The 20,431-nt window shown below is 38.3% G+C and overlaps 1 protein-coding gene across 1 annotated transcript in view; it reads left to right on the top strand.

Moving 5' to 3' along the window:
• Plcl1 (phospholipase C like 1 (inactive)) overlaps nt 1–20,431 on the top strand; it is a 352,481-nt gene that overhangs the window by 267,418 nt on the left and 64,632 nt on the right. The gene's annotated exons all lie outside the window — the stretch shown is intronic.

Here is a 20,431-nt window from a genome sequence, read left to right as displayed (position 1 = left end):
AGTACCATGCTGTCTTTGTTATTATAGCTCTGTAGTAGAGTTTGAAGTTCGGCATGGATAGCCCTCCCATATTGTCTTTATCCCCTAGAATTGTTTTGGCTATTCTAGGTCTTTTGTTGTTCCATATAAATTTTTGGACTGTTTTCTGTATTTCAGTGATGTACGTCATTGGGATTTTAATAGGAATTGCATTGAATTTGTATATTAGTTTTGGAAGTATCACCATCTTTACTATATTAAGTCGGCCTATCCAGGAGCATGGGAGGTCTTTCCATTTCCTAGTGTCTTCTGCAATTTCTTTCTTTAACTTTTTATAGTTCTCATTAAATAGTTCTTTTACATCTTTGGTTAGGTTAATTCCTAAATATTTTATTTTTTGGGAGGTTATTGTGAATGGGGTTGCTCCCTTTATTTCCCTCTCTTCCTGTGCGTTATCAGTGTATAGGAAGGCAACTGATTTTTGTGGGTTTATTTTGTATCCTGCTATTTTGCCGAAGTGACTTATGATTTCTAAAAGTTTGGGGATGGAGTTTTTGGGATCGTGGAGGTATAGTATCATGTCGTCTGCAAAAAGGGATAGTTTAACTTCTTCTTTCCCTATGCGGATCCCTTTAATGTCTTTTTCTTGCCTTATTGCCCTGGCTAAGGGTTCTAGGACTATGTTGAAGAGGAGTGGAGACAGTGGGCATCCTTGCCTTGTTCCTGTTTTTAGGAGGATTGGTTGTAGCTTTTCCCCATTAAGTATAATATTGGCTATTGGTCTGTCATAAATGGCTTTTATTGTTTTTAGAAATGTTCCTTCTATTCCTATTTTCTCCAGAGCTTTTAGCATGAATGAATGTTGAATTTTATCAAAGGCCTTTTCTGCATCTGTGGCGATAATCATGTGATTCTTGACCTTGGCTCTGTTGATATGTTGGATTACATTTATTGACTTACGTATGTTAAACCATCCCTGTGTCTCTGGGATGAAGCCTACCTGATCATAGTGTATTATTTTTTTTATGTGTTTCTGGATTCTGTTAGCTAGAATCTTGTTAAGGATCTTTGCATCTGTGTTCATCAAGGAAATTGGCCTGTAATTCTCCTTTTTGGTTGGGTCTTTGCCTGGTTTGGGGATGAGTGTGATATTGGCTTCGTAGAATGAGTTTGGGATAGCTCCCTCCTTCTCTGTTTCTCTGAAGAGCTTGAGGAGTATGGGTATTAGTTCTTGTTTAAAGGTCTTATAGAATTCTGCTGTGTGAATCCATCTGATCCTGGGCTTTTTTTTGTTGGAAGACTTTTGATAGCTTCCTGTATCTCATTATAGGATATTGGCTTATTTAATTGGTTAACTTCTTCTTTGCTCAGTTTGGGTAACTTGTATTTCTCTAAAAATGCATCCATTTCTGCCAGATTTTCTTCCTTTAGAGAGTATAGCTTTTGAAAGTAGTCTGTTAGAATTGTTTGGATATCTTGGGTACGTGTTGTGATGTTTCCGGTGGCGTCCCTAATCCTATTAATATGGGTTTCCTCTCTTCTTTTTTTAATTAATCTTGCCAACGGGCCATCAATTTTGTTTATTTTTTCAAAGAACCAGCTTTTTGTTTGGTTTATTTTGGTTATGGTTTTCTGATTTTCTAATTGGTTAATCTCTGCTCTCAATTTGGTTATCTGGCTTCGTCTAGTAGCTTTAGGTCCCATTTTTTCTTGTTTTTCTAGCTGTTTTAGTTGCAACATGAGATTATTTACTTGGTCTGTCTCCATTCTCTTGATGTGGGCACTGAGGGCAATAAATTTGCCCCTCAGGACTGCTTTTGCTGTGTCCCACAAGTTTCTTTGTGAGGTGTTTTCATTTTCATTGAGTTGTAGGAAATGCTTTATTTCTTCTCTGATTTCTTCTGTTACCCAGGCCTTGTTAAGGAGTGTGCTGTTCAATTTCCATGTATTAGAGAAATTTCTGCGGTATGCTTTGTTATTGAGAGCTAGCTTGATTCCACTGTGGTCAGATAGGATACAGGGGATTATGTCGATCCCTTTGTATTTGCTTAAGTTCCTTGCATGAACTATGATATGGTCTATTTTGGAGAAAGTTCCATGAGCTGCTGAGAAGAATGTGTACTGTGTTGTTTTAGGGTGAAATACTCGGTAGATGTCAGTTAATTCCGCTTGAAGTATGGCCTCACTTAATTCGGTAGCTTCTTTGCCAATCCTCTGGTTGGTAGACCTGTCCTTTGGTGAGAGTGGGGTGTTAAAGTCTCCTAGTATTATCGTATTGGGATCTATTTTATTCTGTAAGTTTGAGAGCATTTGTTTAACATATCTGGGTGCACCGATATTTGGGGCATATAAGTTGATGATGGTTATATCCTCCTCTTGGATTGTTCCCTTTATTAATATGTAGTGTCCGTCCTTGTCTTTCTATACTGATTTTAATGAAAAGTTTATTTTGTCAGATATCAGGATAGCTACACCTGCTTTCTTATTGGGGGAATTTGATTGGTAGATCCTTTTCCACCCCTTCACTCTGAGTTTGTTTGTATGTTTGGCTGAGAGGTGGGTCTCCTGAAGGCAACAGATGGATGGGTCTTGTTTTCTGATCCAGTCCTCAGTTCGTTTTCTTTTAATTGGCGAATTCAGCCCATTTATATTAAGAGAAAGTATAGAGAGATGCATTGTTGTCCCTGCCATTCCGTTTTCCTAAGTTTTTCTTCTTTCCTTTCCTCCTGTGCTTGCTCAGTTAGACTTTGAGTAATGCCTGTTTGGGGCAGGTCCCAGTTCCTGGTTGCTTTCTTCAGGTTGTGTCCCCCCTCTTAGAATTCTTTGTAATGCTGGCTTAATGTTTATGTATTCATTTAGTTTTTCTTTGCTATTAAGAGTTTTCAGTTCTCCATCGAATGTGAATGCTAGCTTTGCCGGGTATATCAGTCTGGGTTGGCAGTTATTGGCTCTCAGGGCTCGTATGGTGCTTTCCCAGGCTTTTCTTGCATTCATTGTTTGTGTGGAGAGATCTGCAGTGATTCTAATTTTTTTCCCATTGTAGTATAGCTCCTTCTTCATTTTTGCTGCATGCAGGATTGTTTCCTTATTATTCAGATCCATCATTTTTACTATAATGTGTCTAGAAGTGTTTCTCCTGGGATCTTGCTTGTTGGGTGTTCGATAAGCTTTTGTGATGTAGTTAAGATGGTCGTTTTTGAGGTGGGGAAAATTTTCATTGACTATCTTGTTAAATAGGTGTTGCATTCCCTTGCTCTGGAATTCCTCACCTTCGTCCACTCCGATTATGCGAAGGTTAAATTTTTTAGCATTATCTGCTTGCTCTTGAATTTCCCTTTGGTTTAATTTGAGTGATTTTTCCATATCTGTCACTTTTTGGTCCAGTTGGTGTATTCTGTCTTCTGTATCTGACACTCTACCTTCCATTTCATTCACTCTGTTGACCGTGGCTTCTATTGTGGTTTGCATGGTGGAAATGGATCCCTTTATGGATTCAATGTTGGTTCTCAGAGTACTGATCTCACTGAGAGGTGAGATCAGTATGCATTACCTCTAATTTGGCGTTTATCTCACTTCTTACTGAGGTTTGTGCAGCTTCTATTTTTACATCCAACTTTTGTTTGATATCCTGTATATCTTTTGATAGTTCATCCTTGTGCTCTTTCAATTTCTGATCCATTTCTTGCTTTATTTCTTGAGTCATTGCCTCCAGCAACCCTTGGATGTAGTTTTTGTCTTCCATTCCTGCTTTGCTCCCACTGGGGCTCTCCCCTGCGCGGCTGCTGGCTTTTGAGGTGAGCTTGCTGTCCTGGGTAGTGGTAAACCTTGTGATTTTTCTCTGTGATTTTCGCATGGGGGTTCAGGAGACTGCTCTTCAATCTTGTTTTGGTGTGTCTGTCTTTGCTTGGTTGCTGATTCTGTATTGGTAGAGAGAGTCTGTGCCTGATCTGGATTCTGTTGGGAGCCTATTTCCAGCTGCTATTCTGACTTACTTAGGATTCTCAGCTCTCTGCTGTAGATTGCTGGCAATTCCCGCCTTTGGAAGGGTTGAGCAGCCTAGACTGCTTGTGTTTGCTCCTGCGGGTGCTCTTGGGAAGATCAGATGCTCTGGATGCACTCTCCCAAATACTGGAGTCTGCTATGGGCTCCTGATGTGTTTTTGTTTGTTTGTTTTGGGCTGGTTGTGGGCTTGAACTCTAGGTTTGGGTGCTGTCCCTCAGCTCTTCAGCTCAAGGCTGGCACCCTACCATTTGAGCCACAGCCCCACTTCTGACCCTTTTTGCTTTCTTCAGGCGCCGGTCCCCGGGCCTGGTTCCGGCCCCAGCCTGGAGCGCACTCGTTAGGCCTGTGCTAATGTGTATACCACCTAGGTTATGCAGCCTGGAGGACACAGTTCAAATTTCTTCTACTGTTGGTAGTCTTGTCCCAGGGGCGCTGTTCCTGGCTTGGGCATTTAAGCTCCCTTCCAGGGGCGCTCTTGCTCTGGCCTGGCCAGCAGAGTGTGCTCCACGGGCTGGTGGAGCTCTCGAACAGTTCCCAGTTTTAGTGGGTCCTGTGGTCCGGGTGTTGGGGTAGGGAGTCTAGGTCAGGGTCTGGGGATTCTCTCCAGCTCTGGTCTCCCTTGATGGATTCACTGTCCCCTGTGGGGTACTCACCCTGTAGGTCGTCAGTTGTTGTTGCAATCCGAGTTCAGTTGGGGTGGTTGCAGGCTGGGTTGGGCGGCCCCCCGCCAGGTAGTTGCGATCGCGATTGGGCGGGTGGTCTGCCGACAGGTCCCTTTGTCGCGCTGCTGGTGCCAGGCGGCTTTGGCGGGATGGAGCCTCTCCGCTCCGGTGGAGAGTGAGGGGTGGGGGTGGGATCCTCGTGGAGACTCCCGGCTGGTAGGTTTCTCTGTTCCTGGCGGTCCGCTGTTCTGCAATCCGGTACCTGGTGATCTGCAAGCAGCCCCCTGTGTCTCTGTGGCTCCGGCAGCCCCCGCCGGGCCGGCTGGCTGGCGGCTTGGCGCACTGCCACGCGGCCAGTAAAGGTTGGGGGAGGGGTCTTCGCTCTTCTCTGTTCTGAATTTCTTCTTTTCCTCTCTTTCTTTTTTTGTTATTTTCCACCTCTGGTTTTTCTCTGAGTGTTCGTCTTTTTGTTGTTGTCGGTCTCTTGGGGAGATTAAGCGTTGGAACTCGAACTCTCTTTTTGGTTGGAGAGAGTTATGGCGTTTCCCTACTGCCCCGTCGCCATCTTGGTCCCCCCTTCACAAGTGGCTTTTCAATAGTGTACTGTTTCCTTTGTTATTTCAAATCCCTTCTTTACTACAATGCTATTGAGCTTTTCATTACAATTTTATTGTATTTGTCTACTAATTAATGGAGTGAATTTTGCTTGTGTTAGGTTTCTAATAATATTTTGTTTCTATTTATTTAATCATCCCCTTGCAAGTGAAATGAAAGTTGTGAATATAGATTCTGCAAATATCTTGCTATGTTCCCCCATATTGTTTTCAATATTTATTGTGAATTTTGATGGAGTTCCGTTTGCCCCCATTTACCCCTGCATTACCTTTAGAACTAGTTGGGATATAAAATGGCTATTAATGTTTATATATTTATGTTTCACTTTGCCATTATTACTTTTATTTGTGTTCTCAGATGATCTTTTTGATATTCTAGTAGATGTATTTTTTGCAAGCAATAATTGTCTATCATCACCTTTATAACATTTTGTATGTAATTCCTCTCTTCGCCTTATTGCTTTGACTTAATTATTTAAAATTATGTTCAAATGGAGTATAAACAGATAGACATCTTGTTTTGTTTTTATATTTTAATGAGAATTCTTCTAAATTTATCAAGGATCCTGAGATGGTTTTGGGTCCTATTAAGAAGGTTTTTTTTCTTTTCCTTATTTACAAAAGGTTTGTTGGGAATTGATGTGTTTTTCCAAAAGCCTTTGGGGGAAGATATAGTTATTTTATAACTTTATCTCTTTGACCTATTTTCTTTTTCTCTTTTAACCTTTTTACTTACTGTATTACATTGATGAATTGTCTAATGTTGTTCTATTCTTACATTGCCAAGATAAAATGGACTTTTTGAAGAATTTGTTGCTCTTTTAATACATTGCTGTATTTTGCTTAAACTCATCAAAGAGGTAGATCTATAATTCAGTCTAATAGACTCATCAAAGAAGTAGATCTATAATTTAGTCTATGCAATTTTATCAGACGGTAGTCTATGGTTTTCCTAAGGGTTTAAACTTGTTTCATTTCATTTTACTCTTGCCATAGTCCTACGAATTAAGCTAGGAATTATTGGATTATTTCTGACAAAATATAAGACATAGAGCTTTGCTTGGCACAAATTGGAGGTGATAGTGAGTAAAACTCATTAATCCTCAATCCAATATTTGGAGGAGAAAGAATTTAATTATTTCAGTGTGATTCTTGGTATGACATTTCTGGGCTTTAAGTTTATCATCTCAAATAAGAACTATCCTTACGTACCTTCGTTTCATAGTTTTATAAATTAAAAGAATGGATTTGTTTCCCACTTTGACAATAGAGGTTTCACTGAGCATCAGTGGGTGAGTGAAGGTAGAGTTCACTCTAAAGAGGTCTCTATGGCTGAGAATACTGGAGCTCTGTGATCTGCCATCTGTTCTTTGCACAAGGACAGGTGCTGATGTTCAGTTAATCAGAGGTAATGAAATCATGATTAAAAACATTAAGCTGGTCCCAACCTATTCTAGAAATCATAGGTAAAAGTTGAAACATTTACTCAGATTTATCTTGATGTTCAAGTTAAGTTGGACATTTGATCCAAAGTTTTTGGTAGCTAGTACCAAACAGCATAGTCTTTTATCATCATAAGAGAGAAAAAAGTATTTTTGTTTTGTTTTTATACAAGTAATGTACAGAGGGATTACAGTTACATAAGTAAGGTAATGAGTACATTTCTTTTTGAACAGTGTTACTTCTTCCCTCTTTTTCTCCCAGTTTTTTTCCCTCCTGACCTTCTATCCCAACAAGTTGTACAGTTCATTTTCAACATAGTGTCTAGTATCACTGCTGCATTTTGTTTACCCTTTGTCCCACCATTTCTGTACTCCCTCTTACCCTCCCCCAAACAGATTAATTTACATACAAGACAAAAGGTACAGAAAGCAAAAACGGTGACAAAGGAGGAAAAACAAAAACGTAAAACTTCTTGTTTCCATTTCTTGGAGTTCATTTCAATAAACATCATTCTATATGATCATATGCCCATTGCTATTGAGTCCTTGTGATCCTCTTCTTAAGACCATCCTCCTTGCACCTCACTCTGTGGATTTCTAGAATCCTGTATAATTTATCGTGTCCAAGTGTATTGTTTTGTCTTTTTACCACCCAGTGTGTTTATTTGTAAATTTATAGGCACTTTCTAGTTACAACAAATGAGGGAAACCATATAGCCTATATTTCTTTGTGTCTGGTTTACTTCGCTTAATTTAGTTTTTTTTTCCAATTCTTTCCATTTCCTTATGAATGGGGCAATATCATTCTTTCTGATGGAAGCATATATTTCCATTGTGTATATATACCACATTTTTATTGATCCATTCATCCACTAAGGGACATCTGGGTTGGTTCCATATCTTGGCTATGCTAAACAATGCTACAATGAACATGGTGGTACTGGTAGCTTTAATGTAGCCGTGGATAAATTCCCAGGAGCAGAATTGTTGGACCATATGTTTAGTTTTTTGAGAAACCTCCATACTGCTTTCCAGAACGATTGAACAAATTTACATTCTTATCAACAGTGTAATAGTTTCCCTTTTGGCCACATGCCCACCAGTATCTGTTACTATACATGGCCATTCTAACTGGGGTGAGGTGGAATCTCAGTGTTGTTTTGATTTGCATTTCCTTTATGGCCAGAGAGGTTGAACATCTCTTCATGTGTCTATTGGCCATTCTAAATTCTTCTGCTGAGGAGTCTCTCTTTAGAACACTTATTAATTGGGTTGTTGTTTTTTTTTGAGGGTTTATTTATAGGCGATTTAATTTTTTGGGCTCTAAGTATATTTTGGATATGAGGCCCTTATCTGATGCTATTTAACATCTTCTTCCATTCTGTGGGTCTTTTATTTATCTTGCTAGCTATATCTTTTGCCATGTAGAAGCTCTTCAGTTTGATGTAATCCCATTTTTCCAGTCTTTCTTTTATTTGTTGTGGCTCTGGATCTTTTCTTAAGAAGTTTTGATCCATGCCTGGGAGCCCTAGTGTTTCCCCTGTGCCTTCCTGAAATATTTTTGTTTCCAGCCTTATATTGAAGTCATTGATCTATTTAAAATTAATTCTCATGCAGGGTGATATATAAGGATCTAGTTTCAGTTTTCTTCATGTGTATAGCCAATTCTGCCAGCACCATTTGTTGAAGAGGCTGTCAAGGAAAAAGAAAACACATTAAGAGAACTTTAGTACTTGGGTAAAGTAGTATAAGTCTTAGTTAAGTACTTACAGTATTTCGGTCCAGAGAATTAACATTCTTTTTTATGTTGTTCAGATATCTATGTTACAGAGAGCTCAGAGATTGTTCTTCAGGATTTAGTAAGAAGAAAGATTGAATTGGTTAGCTTAAGATAATTTAGTTTCAGAATCTATAAATAATGACAATTCAAAAAAGATTTATTTTAAGATATGTGCCTATTTATTTAATAGTAGACTGGGCATCTTCAAGTCTAGGGAAAATGCTATTGTTCCAAAATATTCTCTACTTTTTTTCTACAATGGAAACCTATGCCTGCTTCTTTATTGTGGTACTAAGGTTTGAGCTCAGGGTCTCAAGCTTTGTGGGCAAGCATTCTAACCACCCAACCTATACCTCTACCCCTTACATAGTAACACTGATTCAATCTCTAAGAAAGATAGACTAATATGTATGCTTTCTATACCTTCAATTGATTTATTAAAGTGGTACATAAAATTTGGAATCTTTTCCTCATCAAATATTGCACAGAAAATAATGACTTACTAGAAGCTGGCCATTTTTAAAACTCTATTTCATTAATGAAAACTTCATTGTCCAGTTAAGTAAGGCTAGGTATATCTTTTATTTCCATTTATACCACTAAATTTGTAAATTATTTGCATATTTTCTTCCCCAAACAGCCCAGTAGCACATGTAATAACTAATGTCAGAATTCACATAATATTGAGACACATTGGGCATTTCTATTTATCATTTTAAGTATATTTTATTCTAATGTTGATGATTATAAAACATGTTAAAATTACATGCTGACTAAAGTAAATAATACATTGCTACATCATATTTGTGGCCAAATGTTCCCATTAAACATTGAAAAGTTACAAGGAGAGAGGACTATTCTGTGAACTGGATACTGTAAAAATAGGAAATTTTGTCAGGAACATTTGTGAAATGAACTCTATTTAAAACTATTCCATTCCAGCCGGGTGCTGGTGGCTCACGCCTGTAATCCTAGCTACTCAGGAGGCTGAGATCTGAGGATCGCGGTTCAAAGCCAGCCCGGGAAGGAGAGACCGTGAGACTCCTATCTCCAATAAACCACCAGAAAACCGGAAGTGGTGCTGTCGCTCAAGTGGTAGAGCGCTTGCCTTGAGCTGAAGAGCTGAGGGACAGCACCCAGGCCCAGAGTTCAAGCCCCACGACCGACAAAAAAAAAACAACAAAAAAAAACTATTCCATTCCAGGCTGGGAAGGTGGCTCAGTGTACTTGCCTTGCATGCGTGAGGCCCTGGGTTCGATTCCTCAGCACTACATAAGCAGAAAAAGCCAAAAGTGGTGCTGTGGCTCAAGTGGTAGAGTGTTAACTTTGAGCTGAAGAGCTGATTGCCAGCACCCAGGCCCAGAGTTCAAGCTCCATGACTGACATAAAAAAGAAAAAAAAATTGTTCTGACATTTGAATAGAATAAGTGCATGCTGGTTAGACTGCAAAAATTAAATATACAAAGATTTGAAGATTTATCTAATTATGAATCAATAGATGATGATGAGTGTAATAAAGCATTGTGTTTTCTGATGATGCCTATAAAACAATCAGGATATTCCATTTAATCTTTATAATAATACATGGAAATTTGTGTATTGGCACATGCATTTAGATATTCATACATACACTTAGATATTCATCATTATGAACTTACTTTTTAAGGAAATATGCCATTGCATTTTTCCATAAGGAGCACCTCCAATTAATCCTCACACCAACAACAATGAAGTTGGCAACTGGCACAAGCTCAGTCAGGATTCCAGAGCCCTGACGTGCCAAGGGTCACAATCATATGTGAGTCTCCAGGACTATTTGGTTCTTGGCACCTCTGCTAGGTGTTTAACAGACACCTGGCTAATGTTAAATGTAGTCTTTGAGCATGAAGCAGGCAGGAAGAACAAGACTGATGGCTGCAAGCCATTCCTCAGAGGCCACTGATTGATTGCAGATGACCTTTATTGGCATCCACTTTGTTTTGTTCACATTGGTGTTACTAGGGCACTACTAGCCAGAGTATGCATTGCTGGCAGCAGATGGAGAAGTGTAAAAGGTCAGGATGTTGACAAGAGGTGGGGGTGAGAATGTCCCTTTTCGCTGTGTGGAGAACAGTGGGCTGTGAAGGACTAGGAGGAACCTGATAAGAATTGAAGTGAGACTCAAGCCTTTCCTACCAGTTATAGCATAAAGGAACATCTGTGCTTGGAGACTTGAGAGGGAAATCAGAATTGAGAAAGCCCATTGGTCAATGAGGTTTCAACAAACAATAGCAGGACTTGTATCCCAATGCTGGGAGAAAAACAAAAATAGCAAGAATCAATGGAACAATGGCATACAGCATGAGCTTCCAGAGCCATTCTCTACCTTGTTTCCTCTAGCCAGATCTCTTGCATCTGTGGGCTTCAGTGTCCTGATTAAAAAAACAACAACAAAATTCAAATAAATGTTACAGATTTTTCCTTGAACTGAATGCCCAGTGATTTTTAAAAATAATTTTATCTCTCCTTTTTTTCTTTCTTTGGTAGTACTGGGACTTGAACTAAGTGCCTTGAACTTGGTAGGCAGGTACTCTGCCACTTGAGCTACACATGTGGCCTTTGGTTTACTTTTAGTTGTTTTTCAGATAGGGTCTTCTATTTTTGTCTGAAGCCAACCTTAGACTACAATCCTTCTACCCACAGGTTCCCAAATATATATGATCACATGTATATGCTACCACAGCTACCTGACTTTTAAATTGAGATGAAATCTTGTTCATTCTTTGCCCAGGCTGGCCTCAAGCCAGAAACCCCCATCTCTGCCTCCCAAGTAGCTGAAATATTACAGGTGTGATACACAATGGCTAGTCTTAATAATTTTGCTTTTTTTCTTTTGTGCAAGTCCTGGGGCTTGAATTCAGAGGGCCTGGGTTCTGTCCCTTTGTGCTCAAGGCTAGTGTTCTACCACTTAAGCCATAGCTACACTTTTAGCTTTGTGCACTTGCCACCTGTGCACGTGCGTGTGCACGTGCACGCACACGTGTATGTGTTTTAAATGAAGATAAGACTCATGAACTGTCCTGCCTGGTTGCTTTGAACCAGCAACCCTCAGATCTCAACCTGTCGCAAGGATTACAGGTTTGAGCCACAGGTGCCCAGCTTAATTTTACTTCTTGAGTGTGTCATGTGGATGGAGCAGTATAGATAAGATACTTTATAGATACAATTTTTTCAAATGTAAGTCAGGATATAATATTTTCTAAATTGTGAATCTGAAAGGTATTTGGTATCCTTCCCTTACTCTTACCCTTACTGTTACTTTGTGACAGTTTATTCCTGTTTTGTTAGAAATTTCAACCAAAGCCTGTTTTGTCCGGGAGAAACATGGTAAAGAAACTTCTTGTCTCTATCATGTTGCTGATAGGATTTATCTTCAATGTGGATTTATCTTCAATGTGACTGATTTTGTCATTCCTAGTTATCTTGGTGTGGGGGGAGGGAGGCATTAGGAAATGAGTAACAGGTAGACAATCTGCTGCCATTCTGGTTACTGACATGGTTTCTAGTCTGACTGTCGGCACTTGCAGTGTGAGCAGGCCACAAGTCAGTGGTGGTTTGACCAAACTCATGTATCCCATCTCTTGGATCACTGAAACAAGTGCCACACAGTTGGCAGCAAGGTCTTCTTACCACAGCATTACCTTGTGTAGACTGGGCTAATTTAAGATCTTTTTTGTAACATGAAATTACATGAAGCTCTGTGTGGAAGTAGTTTTTGTTTTCTTTTCTTATTAAGTGATAACATTATTGTTTTGTGGTGCTATGGTTCAAGTGGTAAAGTGCTAGTCTTGAGCACGAAGAAGCTCAGAAACAGTGCCCAGGCCCAGAGTTCAAACCCCACAACTGACCGAAAAAACAAAAGCAAAATATTTTTCTTAAGACCATCTTTATAGGTTTTGAACACTTCATTGCTTAGCTTGATATTTTCTGGTTGTATTCCAACAAAGGTCTTCATGTTAGAGACGGCATTTAACTCTTTATCATTTGGATAGTACTTTTTAATACACCTCGTCAGCTTTTAGGCTCCCTCAGAGTCTTAGTTGACAAACATTCTTAATATTACTTAAAGACAGTTTCTTATTATTTATTCAGAAACATTCTTTATATATTTTGCTCTGATTACTAAATTTAATGACTTTTTATTCATTTTACTGTTCTCATTTTACTAGCTGTAAATATTGAAGGGAAAGCATTTATTCCAGGGAAAATTAATTTGGGGATTAACGATGATTTTAGAGAACAAATCATTTGTGCAACACAGCACGTAATAGATGCGGTTTGTCTCTGTGCAAATAAATTTTGCATTGGAAATAACACATGAGACACACATAAGAGTTATCCTCACAGGAAAATCCTAACTTGGTAGAAATGATACAGAAGACTCTGAGATAAATAATGGGCTCAGAGATACTTCCTGATGATATTATGAGATGTAGCATGAGGAAAGCTCCCTCAGTTTAGCAAAAGAAGTCAGTGGTACTAAGAAACCATCCTTAAATGGACTCTTCCTACACTAAGCCCCTAGCTTTGCCTGCCAAACATTAGTTATTTTTATTTTCCACAAAAGAAATCATCTAGGAGAAAATGGACAAAATGTGAAAAGTGAATGGCTGTGTATCCATCCTGTTTGATGGATCACCTTTTATAAATAAAACGTTATTTAATGTAAAAACAAAGGCATAAAACTTCATTTGGAAAGAGATTGTGTTTGTGAGCAGGTAGCAGTACCTTTTTCCTGTGGACTTATAAGACAGTGTAGAATGGATGGATTATTTATAGATAATAAAATAGCTATTCAGCTTTATAGCAATTAGACTTTACCACTAGGGAGTGTTCATGCTTCACAGAGCTTGGGCCAGATGTCAGCTGCTTCTCATTGGTAACTGTCAAGACTGTGTGGTGATATAGGGTAGGTCACATAGTGTTAATCAGACATAAACTGTTTTACCTGCATTAAGTAATTTGAGCTTACCATGGGAAAACAACTTTGGAAGTTTTAATGTGTTATTAGTGGTTATATTTCAACAGTTGCCACCATAACATTTGTAACAAATGTTATGATTACATTTCCTTGAGTTTTGTGGTGAAGAGTTAGGCCTGTGTGGATGTTTTCTAGGCTATACAACTGCCAAAAATAGACGTGTATCTGGGCATAGACACACTAGGTAAGGAGAGAATTTGTGTCAGAACTTAATTCCACTTTGTGATCACCAATTGAAGGTAAGAAAGCCAGTGTTTCTGAAAAGAGTATTCTGCTATTTTCTGTGCTGTCCTCCAGTCTCATTGGGGCACTGCCCCTGCCTTCTTATACTGTAGCTGTCTTGGCCTTCATTCCTATTATAGAGCCTTAGAACTTGGTTTTTTCCTGAACCCTCTGAACTCAGCTTTTCTACAGCTGCAGTTTGCTCATCACCATTTTGAAGGGAATATAAGATATTTTCTTGTTGAAGTTAAAACATTAAGCAATATATTAGTTGCTGAATCTCAATAATCTATCGCCAGCTCTCTTTTCTCTTCAAATTTGGCTTCTGTCAGAGGTCTTGCTACTGGTTTTCTTATCCCTCAGCCTCTTTTCCTGCCCGCTCTGTTTTTTTTTTTTTTTGAGGTACTGGTACTCTACTGCTAAGGCATGCCTTTAGTCCTTTTTGGAGATAAGGTCTTGTGTCATGCAAAGGTGCTTGCCTGGACCATGATCCACTTACTTTAGTCTTCCTATCATTGCTGGGATAACAGATGTATGTCCCCATGCCCAGCATCTTCTGTTAGGATGGAGTCTCATAGCCTTTTCTAAGTAGCTTTACAAGTAGCCAAGCTTACATGTATGAGCCTTTAAGGCCCTGCTGTGCTCTCCCTCTCCCCTCCCTCCCTCTTTCCCTGCTTCTTTCCCCTTTCTCTTCTCCCCCTTCCTATGGATATTTTCAGAGTTTAGCCCATTTCCATATGCTGTTATTTCACAGATGAGTATCATGTTCAAGTTCAGTTTATCCTCTATGGCTAGAACTCCCAGGTCCAAAACTTCAGCTTGGACTTTCCCTGTTTTTCTCCTATAGCTAACTTTACACTTGATATCTTCACCCCTGTGGCCTATAATCATCTGAAATTCATCTTGGCTCACAGTAAATTCAGCATCTCCTTCAATATCTCCTCTCCTGATATTTCATTTTTACCTCCTCTCCAGCCCCAGAAGTCATCTTAGATGGAGATCAGAACCTCCATGGTTCTTTATTTTTTTGTTGTTTGTATGTTTTTGTGCTAATGCTGGGGCTTGAACAGGGTCTGAGCAGTGTGCTTTTGTGCTCAAGGCTAGCACTCTACCACTTGAGGCACAGATCTGGCTTTTTGGTAGTTTATTGGAGATAAGAATCTTACAGACTTGCCTGCCTTGGCTGGCTTTGAAACTCAATCCTTAAATCTCAGCCTCTCCTGCATAGCTAGAATTACAGCCATAAGCCATCTGTGCCTAGTGTATATCCCTTTTCTAGGAGTCTACCTCAGGTCATAACTCTTTCTCCTAATGTTGCATTAGTCATCTATTGTACTGTCCTCCATTTTGCTTTCATCTAGTCTGTCTGATTCACCTCCAGCGTGATCTAAGATAAAGACCAGTTCTATCAATTTTCCCAAAGCTCTTACAGTATGTTACTGCTCAGCACACAGTAGTTATTTACTATTGTTTGTGAAATGAATGAAGAATGAAATCCAGAGGCCATTCTATACTGAAGGATGGAGTTGACCTGGATTCCATACAGATGATATTGTTCACAATCCTGGAAAGATGGCGACTAACTTTTTGTTTCTGGATTTGACTTCCATGAAACTGGAACAAATATCACTAGTGCTATATCATACTTTACAAGTTGTGTATAAAAAAAGAATGGACATAAATAGTTTGTTTGTCTGCCAGTTATAACCTATGGATTTTTTGTTGTTGTTGAGGTATTGCTAAGACATACTAGATTTATATAACTAGATTTTACATTAACAAAGCTTCCTTCTAATCATAGTTTGCTGTTTTGATTTCTGTTCATTAAGATATTCTAAATTGGTTCTGTCTTAACAAAGAATTATTTAAAAACTTTATTAAAAATATCAAAAAAGAATATGTAATTAGATGTTTAAACATCTAATTAGAGGTGTGAAAACTTGGCTATAATGTTTTCTTTACTCACTTTCAATTTTCTTTTATTTTGGTTATAAATAATATCTTTGTTTTATTTCCCTCTTTCTTTTTAAAAATATATTTTATTGTTATTGTAGAGTGATGTACAGAGGTCAGGTAATGAGTTACATAAGTCAGGTAGTGAGTATATATCTTTTTGAACCATGTCATCCCTTCCCTGGGAGAGATCCCAGGTCTACCTCCAGTCCCCACCCACAAGTTGTATAGTACATTTTCTACATCGTGTTCACTCTTTTCATTTAATGCTTCAGTGTACTTCAATATGTGTTATTTGTGTATATTAATACCCATGATAAATTTTACCACATTAATCATTTTAAGTACAAACTTCTGTGGCATTAAGCATATTCATATTTTCTGTTGTTCCAGCATACCTTCTCTGAAGCCATTATATTGAAATGATGTTTTTCATGATGAGACCCAAAGCTGTGCTTGTACCAAACAACCTGGTTTTTCTAGAGCTTATCAGTTGTTGTAAAGAAAAAATGATTTTGTTTGTTGAATATTAAGGAACTTGTAGCATATTCAACAAAGTTGGATAGAGAACAGAGAGCAAATATCAGTAGGAATTTATGGAAGCAGTTTTCTTTATTTAGCTCTTGTGAACATTTAAAAAATTTATTTAATGAAATATGATTAAAGAGTTGAAAATCTTTTTTCTGCTCAAGAAGGAGGAGCATTACTTAACCCTGATTTGCACTTTACTCGAACAGTGGAAAACCACAATGTAGAAACATAAAGAAAAATCTCTACAATGTTGAGAATAATAAAAAATGATTGAAATAAGAATTGGCTTTCCCCCCTGTAATTTCAAAATGATTTCTAGGATTCAAAAATCAATTCTATAGCATGAGATTAGATAGAAATTATCTTTATGAATATACCAGAAATCTTATTTGAAAAACAACAAAAAATATAGAGCATTAGTCATTTGCTTTATGAGTTTGAGACTTTTAAATTCCCATGCTTAAATCTTTGATGAGTAGTGATTTAAGAAAACTATAGATCTGAAACATCAACTATTATTGCATTATTTGGAGATATTCTGTGACTGCATAAATTCAGCTGCTTGTTTTTTTTAAAATTATTTCATGGGAAGTGATAATTTGGAAGCTTGAGTGTAGAATGCTAGGAAATAGCATGGAGCTCAGTATCTAATCCTTGTATTCTACTAGAATATGAGGTTGGCCTTTAATATAAGTGATAAAGGCTTCTCAATGTGCAGTTCATTTTTAAATATTTAAGCTTGTTATTTCAATTATTGTATTCTGGTCTAAAAGAAACTTAAGGGAAGGAATAGATAGAGATGAGTTCTTCAGGCTCTTGTCTTCATTCAGAGTAAAATAGTAAAGATTAATAAAAAATAAAAATTATCCTACTGTATAACAGCATCCAACATACCTCTATGACCATTGGAGCTAGTTCAATCATCTGATTGGCTGCAAGCTGAAAAGAGCATAGAAGAACAGAGACTAAGCTTCCATTGGAGCATGCCCCCAAAGACCTATCTTAGACAAGCGTTGGGGTTCCTTCATTACATCTTGTACTTATCAGCAAGGAAGATTTACAACCAATACTTTAATGGTTTTGGTCTGTCTATCTTAAAGAAAAACCAAACCCTTCTTCTCCACTGCTTTACAATAATCTTCTTGAGTCAAATGAAGATGTGGAGGCACAGGGCCCTGACAAAGAAGCCATGGTAGCGTAGAAGCTGTGAAGAAGACTTGACTCCCTACTCCCTGTCCATTTCTGACCCTCTTCCCAGCCCATCTAAGACAATGCATAACATGATCATTATAAAAACAGTAAGGTTGCTCTTCAAATCTGGACATTTTCTTTCTTTATGGCAAAAGCCAAGAAATACTGGAGTTCTGGATCTTTTCCAACATAGCTTAATATAAATAACTCTGTCTCTACTCCTCAACAGACCAGCTAATTACTTGTTCACACATGCTTTGGCCAGTTTTAAGCTCATTTGGGGCTTGTAATAACTTTGGATTTTGCCCTCTGTGAGATGACAACTTGAAAATCACATCTTTTAACATTGATTCTGGGTTTTAAGGCATTTGGGGATGTTTTATAATCATGTAAGAATTGCAAGTTAAGGCAGGAAACAAGTGTTATGGTGTAGATGTCTTCTATCATAGATTTGATAAATAAATTATCTCTTGAAGCTTGTCTTAACAGGGAGCAAAGTCTCAATTTAAGGAGATCATTTCACAAAGTGAAGACTATAAGTGAAAGCCATTGTGTCAGTGACTGTTTTTCTAAACAAGCAATGCCTAAAGATAAGAGCAGAGTTTTAGACTGTGGAGAAGATGGCCACAATTGTTTATGCAGGGCAGGGGATCTGAACAGCATTTAGTGGAGCACTTATTTCCCATGTTAGGCTTGGTAGAAACTATCAGAGGTTTTATAGCTGTTGACAATAATTCCGTTTGGAACATGATCTTCTTATATAAAAGTAATGTTTAATGTGATATATCTCATTAGTGTAAGAAGCAAATCGAATGGTTAGCTTGCAAAGCTGAGTCAGAGTCTAATTTGCCATTGCAATTCAGTTTTCTTCTTTATTTTCATTGGTAGATTAGTCCCTTTGCAGCAGAGCCATTAGGTGTCTGCTTTGATGATGTGGGAAAACACAGCCAAACATCTGATATTTCTGAGAATGTGGTTTGTGATGAATTTAAATGTGTTCAAGTAGAGCATGTGAGTATAAGCAGCTGAAGATCGATAGCTGGTTTTTTTTAACTTCAGGATGAGAAAATTGACCAACATGGGATAATTAAAAAAGTAGCTCTTTGAAGAAGCAGGAGCTTAGTTGTCAAATGCCAGAGCACCAAGAGGCAATATTCTATAATCAAACTTGGGTAATTTATATCTCTTTTACTTGAAGATCTGATGTGTAGTGGACTCAGTGAATCACTTGAACAGCATGCCAAGTTTTGTTTCCTTTTAACTGGCAGAGTTTTAGCCAATTTAATAACAAATCACCTTGCTTTATTGAATTAAAGGATAAGCACACATGAACAATTAAATGAGATCTCAGAGAAGAGATTCTACCTTTTTTTTTTTTTTGGAAGGAAGGCTAGGTTAGTTGAGCATAATGTCTCCTGCCTTTAATCCTAGCTACACAAGAAATGGAGACAAGGTTGTGGTTCTAGGCCAGCCAAGGCAAAAATTATATGAGCCCACATCTCAACAAATAAAAAGCTTAGACATCATAGTACTCATCAGTCATCTTAGCTATATGGGAATCATAAATAGGAGAGCTGTAAATAGGAGAATTGTGGTCCATGCTGGCCGAGGCAAGAAAAAAGACCCTATTTTAAAAATAACCTAGACAATGGGTGCTGGTAGTTTATGCCTATAATCCTAGCTAATATGGAGGCTGAGATCTGAAGATCGCTTTTCAGAGCCAACCTAAGCAGGAAAGCCCAAGAGACTCCATTTAACGACTAGACAACCAGAAGTGGTGCTGTGGTTCAAAGTGGTAGAGTGCTAGCCTTGAGGACAAAAGTCCAGGGACAGTGCCCAGACCCTGAGTTCAAGCCCCATGACTACTAAAAAACAGAACAAAACAAAAACAAAAACAAAACCCAATGAACAAAAAACTGAGCTAGAGCTAGGGAACGTGATAAAGTGCCTGCATAGCACTGCCTCAAAAGTATGCTGCCCTGAGTTCAAATACTAATCGCACTAGGAAAAAAAGAATGTGAAGGAGGTGGCTCATAGTACTTTCGTTATACTTTTCAGTACTGGAAATAGTAATGTCATGTGGCTGCTTAAAAATATTGTCACCTTAGCTGGGCATTGGTGGCTCATGCCTATAATCCTAGCTACTCAGGAGGCTGAGATCTGAGGGTTGCAGTTCAAAGCCAGCCTGGACAGGAAAGTCTGTGAGACTCTTATCTCCAATGAACCACTCAGAAAACTGGAAGTGGCACTGTGGCTCAAGTGGTAGAGTGCTCACCTTGAGCTGAAGAGCTGAGGGACAGCACACAGGCCCACAATTCAAGCCCCATAACGGACAAAAAATATTTATATATATACACATATATATGTATGTATATAGTCAACTTATCACTGAATATTTGTCTTAAATACTCACAAATCAAGAATGAATTAACTTTTTTCTAACTCTGAGTATCACTACCATAGTTTACTGATGGTACATAAAAACGATCCTCTTACTGTCAAAAGCACTTATAGTTTACAGAATAGTCATGAATATATTCTTGAGTCTCACAATAGCACTATATTATATGTAAGGGTTACAAATTCCTACTCAGGAAGTCAAAATTAAGATTTAGAGAAGTAATTTACCTCCTCTGGTCATATAACTAGTGAGAAGAATAATCATAACTTGAGAGTACTTATTTTTCTCCTAAAGTTGATGCCTTTTATACTCTATACAGTTTGTGTGTGTGTATATATGCCAGTTCTGAGGCATGAACTAAGGACCTGGGCACTGTCCCTGAGCTTCTTTTGCTCAATGATAGTTTTCTACCACTTGAGCTACAGCTCTACTTTTGGCCTTTTGGTAGTTTATTGGAGATAAGGATCTTATAGACCTTCTTACTCAGGCTGGCTTCAAACCATGATCCTCAGATCTCAGCCTCCTGAATAGTTTAGGATTGCAGGCATGAGCCTCTGGCTGTTGGTGTCTGCACTCTACATTTTGATGTCTTCTTGGTATGCTTATAAAATTGAGGTACTCTGGGAAATTTTGT

This window comes from Dipodomys spectabilis, unplaced genomic scaffold (genome assembly GCF_019054845.1).
Source record: "Dipodomys spectabilis isolate Male_0828 unplaced genomic scaffold, ASM1905484v1 ptg000115l, whole genome shotgun sequence".
Taxonomy (NCBI): Eukaryota; Metazoa; Chordata; class Mammalia; order Rodentia; family Heteromyidae; genus Dipodomys; species Dipodomys spectabilis.
Note: the sequence above shows the minus strand (reverse complement) of the source record. Positions and strands in the feature narration are given on the sequence as shown.